We start from the raw sequence: 13392 nt of genomic DNA, 5'->3' as shown, positions 1-13392 counted from the left end.
ATCTTTTGCCTTTTAAGAACATGTTGACTTGGTGGAACATAGACTAGTATAGGTCGACCAAGTTAACCTGTACCTAGAGATTTATACTTTTATAAGGTTTCTAAGATTTTTGTCCTAATTCCAAATGTGGTCTCAATTTCTACCCTACAATTTCCAGTGTTCCTTTTTTATGAGCAGAAAGGTGTCTTCTACTTCACATTCTCAAGATAAGTCACTTTCTCTCTCTTCCCCTTGAGTCTCAAATCTAATTTATTATCATGGTAGGACTACACATGTATTTCTTGCATTTAAACTAGTCAACCCCAAGCAAGTTAATCAATCTAGCACTTAAGTAATCCATTCAATCTAATCATATTGCAAATCTAAGGTTAATGAACATTCATGAAAGAGGACTTGCTTGTGTACTTCCTTGATATAATTTGGGTTTAGTATTGACATCCCTTCACCTCACTCGGGTTGTGTTAATCTGACTTGGGTTATATTCAAAGTTGTTTTTAGAATCCCCCCTTTCTCTTGTATTGAATGGATTAGGGTGAAGATTTTTGACTAATGAACTCATCTCATCTAATTTATATTAACAAATCGATTGCTTCTATTTCCCCCCTAAACATTTTGGTGAATCGTACTTGTGCCCTTTCCTTCTTTATGGAGTTAGATTTCTTTATATCTTCTTTGTGCATCTAGATCTACTTTATATGCCCTTGTTTGCATTAGTGGTATTTAGATCTCCTTTTGCATTATATTCTTAACATTGTTTTCATATAGATTTCATTAACTACATTTTTTCATTAGTGGTATATTTGCATTGTGATTTAAAAAAAAAAAAAAACTGGAACCTACGTTCATAGATTGCATTTGCACTTTGTTTAGAATGATATAAAAACACAAAAATATTTCCTTCATAGTCATTGTATTTCATTTTCAATTGGGGTTCTTATCTTTATTTTTAAACTATCTTAACTATCTTCAAGATATTCCATTTCATGCATATGATGAAATTTTAGTTTTTCCTTTCATTTATTCTTGTGAAAACATTTTTTCTCTAAAGAATAATCTTTTCAAATATGATTTTGATCAATATTTAGTTACGCATGATGTTCTTAACCTAGATAATACTATTATTTGGGATGAACTCTTGGATTGGAATATTGACTACTCTCTCCCTCATGAAACTATTTTTAGCCATGATTTTTCCTCTCCTAATTTGTGCTTTCTTCCATCCTTAGATAATCCTACTGTTTGGGATGATCCCTTGGATAGGGACATAGATTACTCCCTTCCTCATGAAGCAAAATTTATATAATTGGATGATGACATGATTATTTCTCTTAATGATCAATGACTTCCTATGCATTTCATCAATATTCATTCTATATATGAGTCCTTGATGAGTTATGTTTTTCCTTCTCCTAAGATTACCTTAGAAGTGGCCTTAGAAGTGGAGGATCACATCTTTGATGAATTTTCTTGTTCCTTTCAAGACACATCACAAATCAAATTAGGTCTTGTTGAAGAAGATGGCCATAATAACTTTCTTTTTACAAATTCAAGCTTAGACCATAAGGATCCTAAGCACATTGATCATATGGCTAGCTTATCAACTCTTCAATATTGGGGAATTTTTTATTTCACACCAACATTTTATACCAAAACCAACATCCAATTTTAAAATAAAACACCTTTAGGGTAAGTGCACCAAGTTGTGGTGCCAAAAGGGGGGTATGAGTGGCCACCTTTTTTCTGAAATCAACAATTTCTAAATTTTCACAAGAATTTGAAGATAGTTACACTCAAAATTTTAAGATATGACAAAAACAAAAGTAGTAGTCCTTTGAATCTAGTTTCTAAAATACTATTTTTTTAAAAATGGTTTAGTTTTAGGTCCTCAAAAAAGGGGGCCACAGAAACTAGTACTATTTTTTCAGAAAAAACATAACATAGTGCATAGTGTGGTCCCCCTAAAATTTGAACTTTAAAAAAAAAATATATTTAATTGCTCTAGTCAAAAGTTACCTAACACTGTGTAGTTTATCCCAATTTTTTTGGGTAATCTTATAATGTGTATTTTTTTTAATGAATTTTGTAATTAGACACATCCCAAAAACGTGAAATGTTTGTATGGCTCCCCCTAGAAATGATTGAAAACTAATCCAAAATCAAAACTTCTTTTTTTCAAAGTGTGTAGAATGGAGTCTAGTTTCTAAACAACTAAGTTGTTGTGAAATTTGATGAACAAGCTAAAATCTACAACCCAATTAGTACATATTGGTTTTTAAGAGAAAATGGAAATACATTCAAAAGAAATTATAGTTAAAAGGCTTGAAATAGTATGAATTTAAAATAAATTATATGGTTATATAGCTAACACAGAGATCTATAATATCATGTAACCTGATTTTATTGATGCTCGACCATGAGGAAACTTGAAGGAGCTCACACAAGAAAAATCAATCATTTTTTGTATTCTTACTGCAAAACACATCTCAGACCATTTTAGAGACTCCAAACCTTTGGGTTGGATCCCCAAGACAAATCCAAACCTTAGTCTTTGTGGTATCCAATGATTTTTATAGCATGTGTATGCCATAGTGTGTACATGCTATTTAAAGTATTTTTTAATTCAAGGCTTAAATAGTGTGCACACACTATAGCACATACGCGGGATAGTGCACACACACTTTTTAAGCCTTGTATTTTAATAGAGAGGATGGATAAGGAGAGAGGATAGAGAGTGAGAGAGAGTAGAGGATAGGGAGAGAGAGAGAGAGAGAGAGAGAGAGAGAGAGAGAGAGAGAGAGAGAGAGAGAGAGAGAGAGAGAGAGATGTGTGTGTGAGTAATACATAGTAAAAGAGAGGAGTGAGAGAGAGAGATTTAGCTGGAGAAATATGGAGATGAAGATCTATATATATATATATATATAGATAGATAGATAGAGAGAGAGAGAGAGAGAGAGAGAGAGAGAGAGAGAGAGAGAAGGGGATGGGAGAGGGTGGGATAGGGATAGAGGGAGAGAGAGAGATGTGTGTGAGAAATATATAGTAAAAGAGAGGAGTGGGAGAGAGATTTAGGTAGAGAAATATGGATATGAAAATCTATATATATATATATATATATATATATATATATAGAGAGAGAGAGAGAGAGAGAGAGAGAGAGAGAGAGAGAGAGAGGGGTGTGTGTAAGAAATATATCTAGTGAAAGAGAGGAGTGAGAGAGAGATTTAGCTAGAGAAATATGGAGATGGAGATCAAGATAGATACATGAAAATTATATATATATATATATATATATATATATAGAGAGAGAGAGAGAGAGAGAGAGAGAGAGAGAGAGAGAGAGAGAGAGAGAGAGAGAGAGAGATGTGTGTGAGATATATAGTAAAAGAGAGCAGTGGGAGAGAGGTTTAGCTAGAGAAATAGGGAGATGAGATCAAGATAGTTACACGAATATATATATATATATATATATATATATATATATATATATATAGAGAGAGAGAGAGAGAGAGAGAGAGAGAGAGAGAGAGAGAGAGAGAGAGAGAGATGTCTGTGTGTAAGAAATATATAGTAAAAGAGAGGAGTGGGAGAGATATTTAGCTAGAGAAATATAGATATGAAGATCAAGATAGATACATGAATATATATATATATATATATATATATATATATATATATATATATATATATATATATATATATATATAAAGTGAGAGAGTAGGGGATGACAAAGAGTGGGATAGGGAGAATGAGAGAGAGAGAGAGAGAGAGAGAGAGAGAGAGAGAGAGAGGGTGGGAGGGAGAGAGGGAGAGAGAGGGGGGGAGGAAAGCGAGTTCTCATATAGTGCGTATGCACTATAGGTGAGAGAGAGAGAGAGGGTGGGGAGAGAGAGTTTTCACATAGTGTGTACACACTATATGAAAATACCCAAAAATGGTTACAAGGAAAGTTTGGGTCCCTACTGACCCATATTCTCTTTTTTGTTTGTTGTTTGTTCTGTTGTTCCGATAGAAAACACAAGTTTCATGGTGTTGGAAGCTAGAAAACACCAAATTCAATCATTAGATACACTATTTGAAGGGTTTTTGAGCATTCTTTGTATAGAAAAGGTTAGTGCAATCCTTTTTAAACATTATTTGTTACTATAGAGACAAATTTCATTATAATTTGACAACTTATTTAATATATAGTGAATTCATTGAAATTTGTATGTTTGAATGAATTGTTATTTGGAAATGGTTAGAAATTTTAATGAATGAATAATCCATTATAATTTTACAAGTTGTTTAATATATATTGTGTATTCATTGAAATAATTGTAATTTTTATATGTATTTGAATAATTTGCTAATTACAAATTGTAAGTAATTTAGATGTTTGAATGATTTTACCTATAGAAATCATCATCATGCCAAAGAAGAAACCAAAAACTCAAACAAGGAAAGAGAGGGAGAGAGATTTGGCAATTTAAAGAGATAAAATGAAACTACTACATGAACAAAGAAAATTGCAATGCAATAATGAAGAATTGTCTTTCAAAGAGGAACATGAACCACCAATACAAAGAGACAAAGAGGAAGAATTGCAAAGACAAAGAGAACAGATCAAACTCTTACACTCAAGAAGATAATTAAATTGTGAAGTTACATTATCTTCCAATGTTGGAGTCATATCATCATCTCATGTTGAAGAGATGCTAATTTCTACATCTGATGATGTACACTCCATCATGTCATGTTGAAGGCACAACATCAACATATCAAGTAGGTGATATTCCATCTTTTGCATCTTATTGCCAAGGCACGTCATCTTCAGTTCAAGGTACGCAAATCACTCAACCTTATGTTGATGTTCAAAATGTTTAGGGGGTGGAAGAGATTATAGTACCTTCTAGAATTAGTTTTTGAAGACCAAAATATTTGATTGATATTGATACTAACATTTTGAAATCAATGCCTGACAAGATTAGCAAGCGTACTTGTCAAAGAAAATTTAATCATATGTGGAGATTATTTTTTGAAGAATTAAATATGACAAGTCAATGCCAATTATTTGTTGAAATGATGAGAAATTTGAAATTTAGGCCCATCATGAAGATTCTTGGGCTAAGAATGATGGATGATTCAAATAAAAAAAGCATTGTAAAGAATCTAATGAGTGCATATGACAAAGTGGGTTCTAAACCATGTACCAAAGATAGTAATATCAAAAGACACGTACTTACATCAACAATAGTAACTACCCAAATGAAGAAAGCTTGTATCATGAGAAAGACAAGAAAAATATTAAAAATCGGTAGAGGTACTCTAAGGAGAGCTATGGTAAGGCGTGAGAGAGTGAAAGATCAAACAAAAAAAAGTTATGGACATTTAGCAGTAGACTACAACAAAAGGGTAAAGAAATTAGTGAAGCTTTAAAATTGTTGATTGAATATTTTTGGATAAATAACACACGTGTTTCCCCTAATCAAAGATATGTTGTAAGAAGGAGGATTGGTAGCCAAAATTGCGATCCATATGAGAAACATTTTTTGGACTCAACTCAGACAAATTTTTTTGTAAAATTTATTGGTACATATCCTCAAATTCAAATAAGTCAAATTTTTTTTGAGATGGTAAAACTTTTTATGTGAAGATAAATCACACACACACAACTTGTTGTTGTAGGATACATATTGATTTTTAGGCATGTGTGTGTGTTTTTGCATTCTAAGCTTGTTTTGTAGGATTGTGACATGAATGAGGCACCTAGATCTTCAAGGGAATTCATATCCAACATTTTATGTGAAATAGGAGATGGTCAAAAATTTTACAAGATGTCATGCTTGGATGCTACATGCTTATTTTGTGGTTCTTTGCAACTTTTATCTACTTGTGAACTTATGGATAGTACACATGCTATTGGAAAACAAATAGTAGATTACAAAAAATATAAGACAATGACATATGCTCTAAAAGATGGGAAATAGGGTAAAAGATGTGATTTAGTCATTGAAAAGATTCTAGTGTATGCGTTCATGAACATTTTTCATGAAAAAATTATTTACGAGTATGCAAGACATACACATAGAGTTCAATGATTGAATTTGCAATTCAAGTTGTGCAAGGATAGATTTTCACTGGATACCATTGTTTTGGTTGTAGGCTTTGCAGAGAACTACACACTATAGCCACAAATGAGGTGCAAGAAAAGTATTATACTTCTCAACAAGTTTCCATATTTGTTCACATAACATTCATGCATTCACCTACAAGTATAGAGGATGATAGGAAGATATTGAGGGAGTACCATTTTTACATCAGTGATGATCGATCACATTCTATGGAGTTTGTACATAGTTTTTTTCAACTATTTAATGGAAATTTGGCTAACAAGGGCATACCAGATCACCAACACATTATTTGGTCAGACAATTGCGCATCTCAATTCAAGAATACAAAGATGTTCTATTAGTTGAGCAAGATGCATAGGTTGTCTAAAATTCAATATATGTGAAATTTTATAAAGGTTGGTCATAGAAAGGGAGAGCACGATGGTGTAGGCACATGCATCAAAAGAGCCTTAGCTCATTAAGAATTAAAGTACAAAGATGGAGCAACATTGATAGATGCAAAATCCATCATCCAATGGTGTAATGCTAGAATGAGTCCAGGTAAGGAAGGTGAGTCTACGGTTTGTAGATATTTTTGGTTGATAGATAATACTAACATTGCACTATATGATGATTGTTGTACATTGACATGATCAAGTGAGTTGCGCTCTTTTAGAAGCTCTGATGTAGGTTCATGGAGTATCCACAAACAAAAAATTGCATGCTTTTGTCCATCATGTGCAAAGGAAAATTGGGATGAGTGTGAGTCGATTGAATGGATGGACAAGTGGGATAAATGGGTTTTGGGCCCAATTGACACCTATTGTCCCCACAAGCACTAGAAATGGTAGAGATGGATTCATCCATTGACTTTGACCACTTGTTTAATCTAGTGCAACCTGGTTTTATATATATATATATATATATATATATATATATATATATATATATATATATATATATATATATATATATATATATATATATATATATAAATTCATATGCAACTTTATAACTTTGACCTTAGTATTTGTTGAAATAATGACCACATTATGTACATTTATCACTGTAGCCCATGTTTTTGTTGTTATTGCACTTGAAAATAATGAAGAAGGGGTATATTATTATTTGTTTCATTGTGTCTAGGCCAATTTTTTTTTGGATCACTCAGTTATAGATGCTGAAGGTTTAGAGTACCATATAGTTGTGGTGGTTGTAACCGATACATAGCTTAGATGATATTCTATGAAGAACCCTAACTTGTGGTTATTCGAGGATTGACAAAAAAAGAGGAAGATTATTCATTATTCAAACGTTCTTGTCACGTCAAATGTCCACTTGATAAAATATGGAGGAAAACCACATAATAAGACTCTTTGGAAGGTTCACGACTCAGACCATGAGGCAATACTTGAGACATTAAAATGTAGAGTAGATCCAGCTGGTTTATTAGATTGAATATAATTACCAAAACATTTGATGTAACATTTATATTTCATATTTTTTTTAGGCAAGACTAGAGGTTTTATCTCTTAGCTTTTTCCTACAAGTGATTTTTATAGCTAAGTTGTACATAAAATTAATAGTTTGATGATGGGCAAACTCTAATCCCAAGCTCTTTTAGCTCTGAGTGGTTGAGTAAACCCTAGTCCCAAGCTCATCTTGTCCCATTGATTGCTCAAACATTCTCAGGCACGCCGAATGAAATAGATCCTGTGAATCACTAAATGCCATAGGGTAGTGATCTTTGACAAGGCATATCTTAGAGCTTGTGTGAGGTATGGATGTAATGCCAAGTGCTATAGGACCACTTTTTCGACACCTAAAATAACCTCTCTCACTATTTGGAGATTAGATTCCATTTTGATTTTTCTGCCCCATCTCGAGTGATGCTAAAACTTGTAGTGTTGGCTAGTATAAAGTCGCCAATTAGTGAATCTCTCTAACCATTCGTCATGGGATCAAACTGTCTACTCTATTAGTTATGAGTGGTTAGGTAGACCCTAGTCCCAAGCTTGTCTCATCTCGTTGACCACTTGAACATTCTCGAGCATGTCGAATGGAATTGACCCTAAGAGTCACTAAATCCCATAGGGCAACAATCTTTGATGGGGCATATCTTGAAGCTCGTGTGAGGTATGGATGCAATCTCAGGTACTACAGGATCATGTTGTTAACAGCTACAACAACCTCTCTCTCTCTTTGGAAATTGGATTCTATTTTGATTTTGCGGACCCATCTTGGGTGATGCTGAAACTTGTAGTGTTGGCCAGTACAAAGTCACTAACTAGTGAATCTCTCTTACCATTTGTTGTGGGAATTAACTGTCTACTCTGTTAGCTCCGAGTGGCTGAGTAAACCCTAGTCCCAAGCTCATCTCATCCTTGTGACCACTCAAATGTTCTTGGGCATGCCAAACGAAATTGACCCTGAAAGTCACTAAATTCCACAGGGCAACAATCTTTGATGGGGCATATCTCAAAGCTCGTACGAGGTATGGATGCAATTTTGGGTGCTACAAGATCATTTTGTATATGCCTACAATAAACTCTCTATCTCTCTCTCTAGAGATTAGATTCCATTTTTATTTTTCTACCCCATCTCGGGTGATGTTGAAACTTGTAGTGTTGGCCAATACAAAGTTACCAATTGGTGAGTCTCTCTAACCATTTTTTGTGGGATCAAACTATCTGCTCTATTAGCTTTGAGTGGTTGGGTAAACCCTATTCCCAATCTCATCGCATCTCATTGACCACTCAAATGTTTTGGGGCACGCTGAACAGAATTGACCCTAAGAGTCACTAAATATTGTGTGTTGATACTTGGAAGAATGAAAAAGATACAAGAAGTTGAAGATGACATCCTAGGGTATAAAATCCATCACCATACAAAGGAGTTAAAGATAGTGTAGTCAATGCACAGTGGATAATGACATACAAAAGATATCAAAGAAAAAATGCAATAACTATAGCTATATGAATCATAAGAAGAGCATATATAATGTGTTTTCATGAATGAAGCTCTAGAAGAGATGGATAAGCAAGCAATATTGATATCAAATTCAATAAATAAATTAAAAACTTTATTTCAAGTCTTCTTGTGTTGTGAAGATAAATCATATATAAACTCTTGACATGTTTATGATGACACTAAGATTCAAGCTTAGACAATTACATAATGAAACCAATTCAAGATTCAAATTTCAATGTTAATTGTATAAAAGTAATAAGAATTCAAGTTTTGTTGTTCTCAACCCAACAAAAACTACAAATAAGTTACTCATAACTTGTACAATCTAAATACAAATTAATATTGTAGCCTTATTCACATGTCAAAAGATACTATCAAAGCTTATTATAATGATTCCTACCCTTATTTTGGATGCAAATTACATTAAAATGAAATACATCAAATACTTAAAACATAAACAAGAAAAACAAGATATATATTATGATAACCAATAATGTCATACATGAAAAAATTGATGCATCAAAGTTGTAAGTCTAATAATGTCATGCATCAAATATATGTCATACATCAAATATATAATGTCATGTATACATCAAATGTATGTCGAATATGTCCACTAACATAAAATCCAAGATATATGTCCACTAATTCCTATACATGTGCCCATCCTTATATCTTCTCCTTCCCATGAGGGGAAGGAAACAAATCCTTATAGGTCTTTGGTCATTACGTGGAGGGAGATGATGGGGTTGAAGGGGTCTTCCTCACACGCTCACTCGTCCTCTTGTTTAGGCTCCTCTCTAATTGGAGCTGATACAAAAAAAGTATATATGAATCAATAATTGTTATATATTGAAATCAAATATATGTACACACAAAATTAATTATTTTCTTACTACCATCAAATAATTACTCTATACATCCACCTCAAAGGCTCACAGACAATCGAAAGTAATAAGGCCCTACAACAATTCAATCTATATAATCACTCTATCATACTTATAAATACCATTTGAAATTTCAATACTAACTAATATAAATAACAGCTAAAACTATGAAAACTCTTTCATACCTCAGTCAATGGCTCTGAACTAGCCATCACGATAGCAACTCCATGATCGATGGACTGGAGAAGATGAGGAGGAGTCTCTAATGTCAACAGCTGCAAATCATATAATACGATTTACATATTTTTTAATATAATATAATATAATAAAATGAATTAAATTAACATGAAACAAATATACCTCTATGAAGCTCGTATCATGCCTAGGCTTAGAGTCCCTTGTGAATGTCGATGGTCTAGTAGAGAACTAATGCACATGGATAATTTTTTTTTGTCAATTCTTCATATGGTTACTTAATAAATATATGTAATAATTTAAATGATCAAATTGATACATACATGTCGACTCGTTGACGAGATGTAAAATGGGGTTGGGGAATCTATACTAGGGACATCAACACTCTTACCCTGAATTTTGGACAATGTCAAGACATGATAATTTATTAGTCATTCATTATACATACGAAATGTGATCAAATTAGTTTATTATAATTGTAATTTACCTATGTGTCAATGTCAAATGTCTCACTTAGGAAGTCATCAGTCACTATCCCATCATCCATAGTGTCTCCAATGTGACTACCAAATGTGCATAAGGATCCACATGACGTGCACATGTGACAGCGACACAAAGAAGGCTCCTCCTCAACTAATGGACTGGCATAATGAATGCAGGTTTGTGTCAAAGCATTGATAGTCCCTAGGGTATCGGTCTCTACATGTTTATTCACAACTGAAGGAATAATGACATGCTCACCTTGTGGCTTGACAATAGGTGCCCTAATAGCATTAGGGTCATGATGTGGCCCTGACCTCTGAAATGATGACCCCCACCTCTACCCTGAGAATCTAACATGTCAAAATAATTGGGGATTTCCCCGAGGACAAATTCACAATTTAATTTTTTAAAGAAATATATTGAAACCTCATAATTATTGCATGGAGAGGCATCAAAGACCATCCACCATTTATCCCAAAATTTATTTCTAATATCATCATGTATGCACTAGTGGATGGAGAACCTTTTTGTTGTAGTTTTAACCATATCTTGTTCTCCTAGATTTTTAAACAATGCACATATGTTACCTTTCGTTATTTCCTTTTTTTACATCTTCATAGGATAATTTGTTTGCATAATATCTTCTTTTTTCTTCTCTCTTAACATGCCAAATATCCAATTGACCACTAACAGAAGCTACCTGGCTCACAATGGACTCAAGGAAGGATGCCAATTGTGCTCTCATAGGATTAGTTTTCCCACAAGATTTTAACCTACCAATGATTGCTTCTAATTTAGTTTTCCCTCTTTCTATTTTATTCATTATATTATCTTGGGTGCCAGGAGGAGGTCTTTCAATCAATGGAAGTTGTAGAGGTTCTTGCTCTTCCTTACAAGGGTTTTCATTTTGATCTTGTGAAGGGTTTTCATTTTGATCTTATGGAGGGTTTTGATTTTAATCTGGTGGAGAATTTTGTTGATCAGGCTGGGGATTTGGTGGTTGATTATTCACATTTCTTGATAAGAAACCAATTGCATTTTAAAAAACTAAACAAACTTGAAACAAAACTTGAAAAAACATACAATCCAATGCTAAAACATACAAAAGAATACAAAAATAAAGTTAGAAAACATATTTGATGAGTCTAATCTTGATCTTTGGCAATGAGGAGGCATTTTGAGGAGGAGAGTGAGCAAAGATTTCACCTTTTAGGAAAATTGTGTGCGTTGTTGGGGGTAGAGAAGGCAACCAACAAATGAAATGGAAGAAATGACATGGGCCACGAGCTATAGTCCATTAATATGTTTTCACATAGCGCCAAAAAGTGCGTTTGCACTATAGGAAATTTTCAAAAATCAAGATTGGTGTCATCTTTTTGGCACCACAACTTGGTGCATTCACCCTGCAAGAGAAAATTATTGTCTAATACTCAATGGAAGCTCATAATCTGGATCATCTAAATCATCCCCTACAACTACCTTGAAGACCCTTATTTTTCTTGTCTCATCCTTTACAAACAATTTTAACACCATTTCCTACACAATCTATGGGTTTCATATTGTCTGGTCGGGAATTTGACATCATTCGCAACCCAGTGATGCTTCCAAATGTCAAATGGGTTATACACATGTATTTGGTGTAACCTACCATATATAGAGGAATTTTTATTATTATACATAATATTTAATATAAATAAATTATATTGCTTTTTTTTTATTATAGGTAATCGGTCGAAGCCTAGATGATTTATTATTATTGTTAAAATTAATTAATATTATGTATTAATTTTGATTAGGTTCGAACCCAAGACCTCCCTGATGAGAGGCTTGCAATTTATCGATGCATTGTAGGCTCCTATAAATAAATTATATTGTTATGTTATATACATAATCTAAATTCTTGACTTTATTTTCAAAATAATATTATTGTTATTATATTTATAATATATATGTTGTATAATTTTATAATGTAAAGAGTTTTTTTTTAAATATTATCTTTAGATTTAATTAGTATTTCTTTATATATATATATATATATATATATATATATATAGAAAAGCATATTGAAATGATCATATGTTCAATCAAAGAGTATAGAGAGCATGTATATCCATAATACAGTGGAATGCCAAAGTAATGACTTAGAGACTTAGACAAGGAAAGTTATATATTTTTAATCTTCACACTAGAATTTTTTTCCATAATGTACACACACACACACACACACACAATCTTTAGATTTAATTAGAATTCTCTACAAAAAATAAGTATATAATTTTTATGATATTTCAATTTCTTAATATATACCTAATGCATATTTCCTTTCAAGCCATCACTTCTCAATGCTCCTTTATTAGGCAACCATTGTACACATGTTGCAAGTACTACCCATATATCCAAATTGTGTTTTTTTGATAATTATTATGAAAATGTCATTAGTTAGAATTGACACACATGCTCAATGATAACATCAATACATCATAAATATAATAATATAAGCTTTTTACTACCCATAATGCCAAAGCTAGATCTTGTCACCTAGTTAGTCATTGTCACCATTGAATTGATGAAGTGGGTATTAACATCAATATCTCTTTTGTATTATTTTGTGTTCTTAATCATGTCTATGGTCTGACCATTTCTACTTCATGTTCTATTTTGATAATATCTTCTCGCAAAAAAATTTATACCATAGGGATAAATTTTGATGCTTGCATCCATTGTTTTATTGTGTCATTGGTCTTCCATTTATACATAAAGCATTTGCA

The sequence above is a fragment of the Cupressus sempervirens genome, chromosome 9, assembly GCF_028749045.1.
Source record: "Cupressus sempervirens isolate cs-2001-9-10 chromosome 9, ASM2874904v1, whole genome shotgun sequence".
Lineage (NCBI taxonomy): Eukaryota > Viridiplantae > Streptophyta > Pinopsida > Cupressales > Cupressaceae > Cupressus > Cupressus sempervirens.
This window is presented reverse-complemented; position numbering follows the sequence as displayed.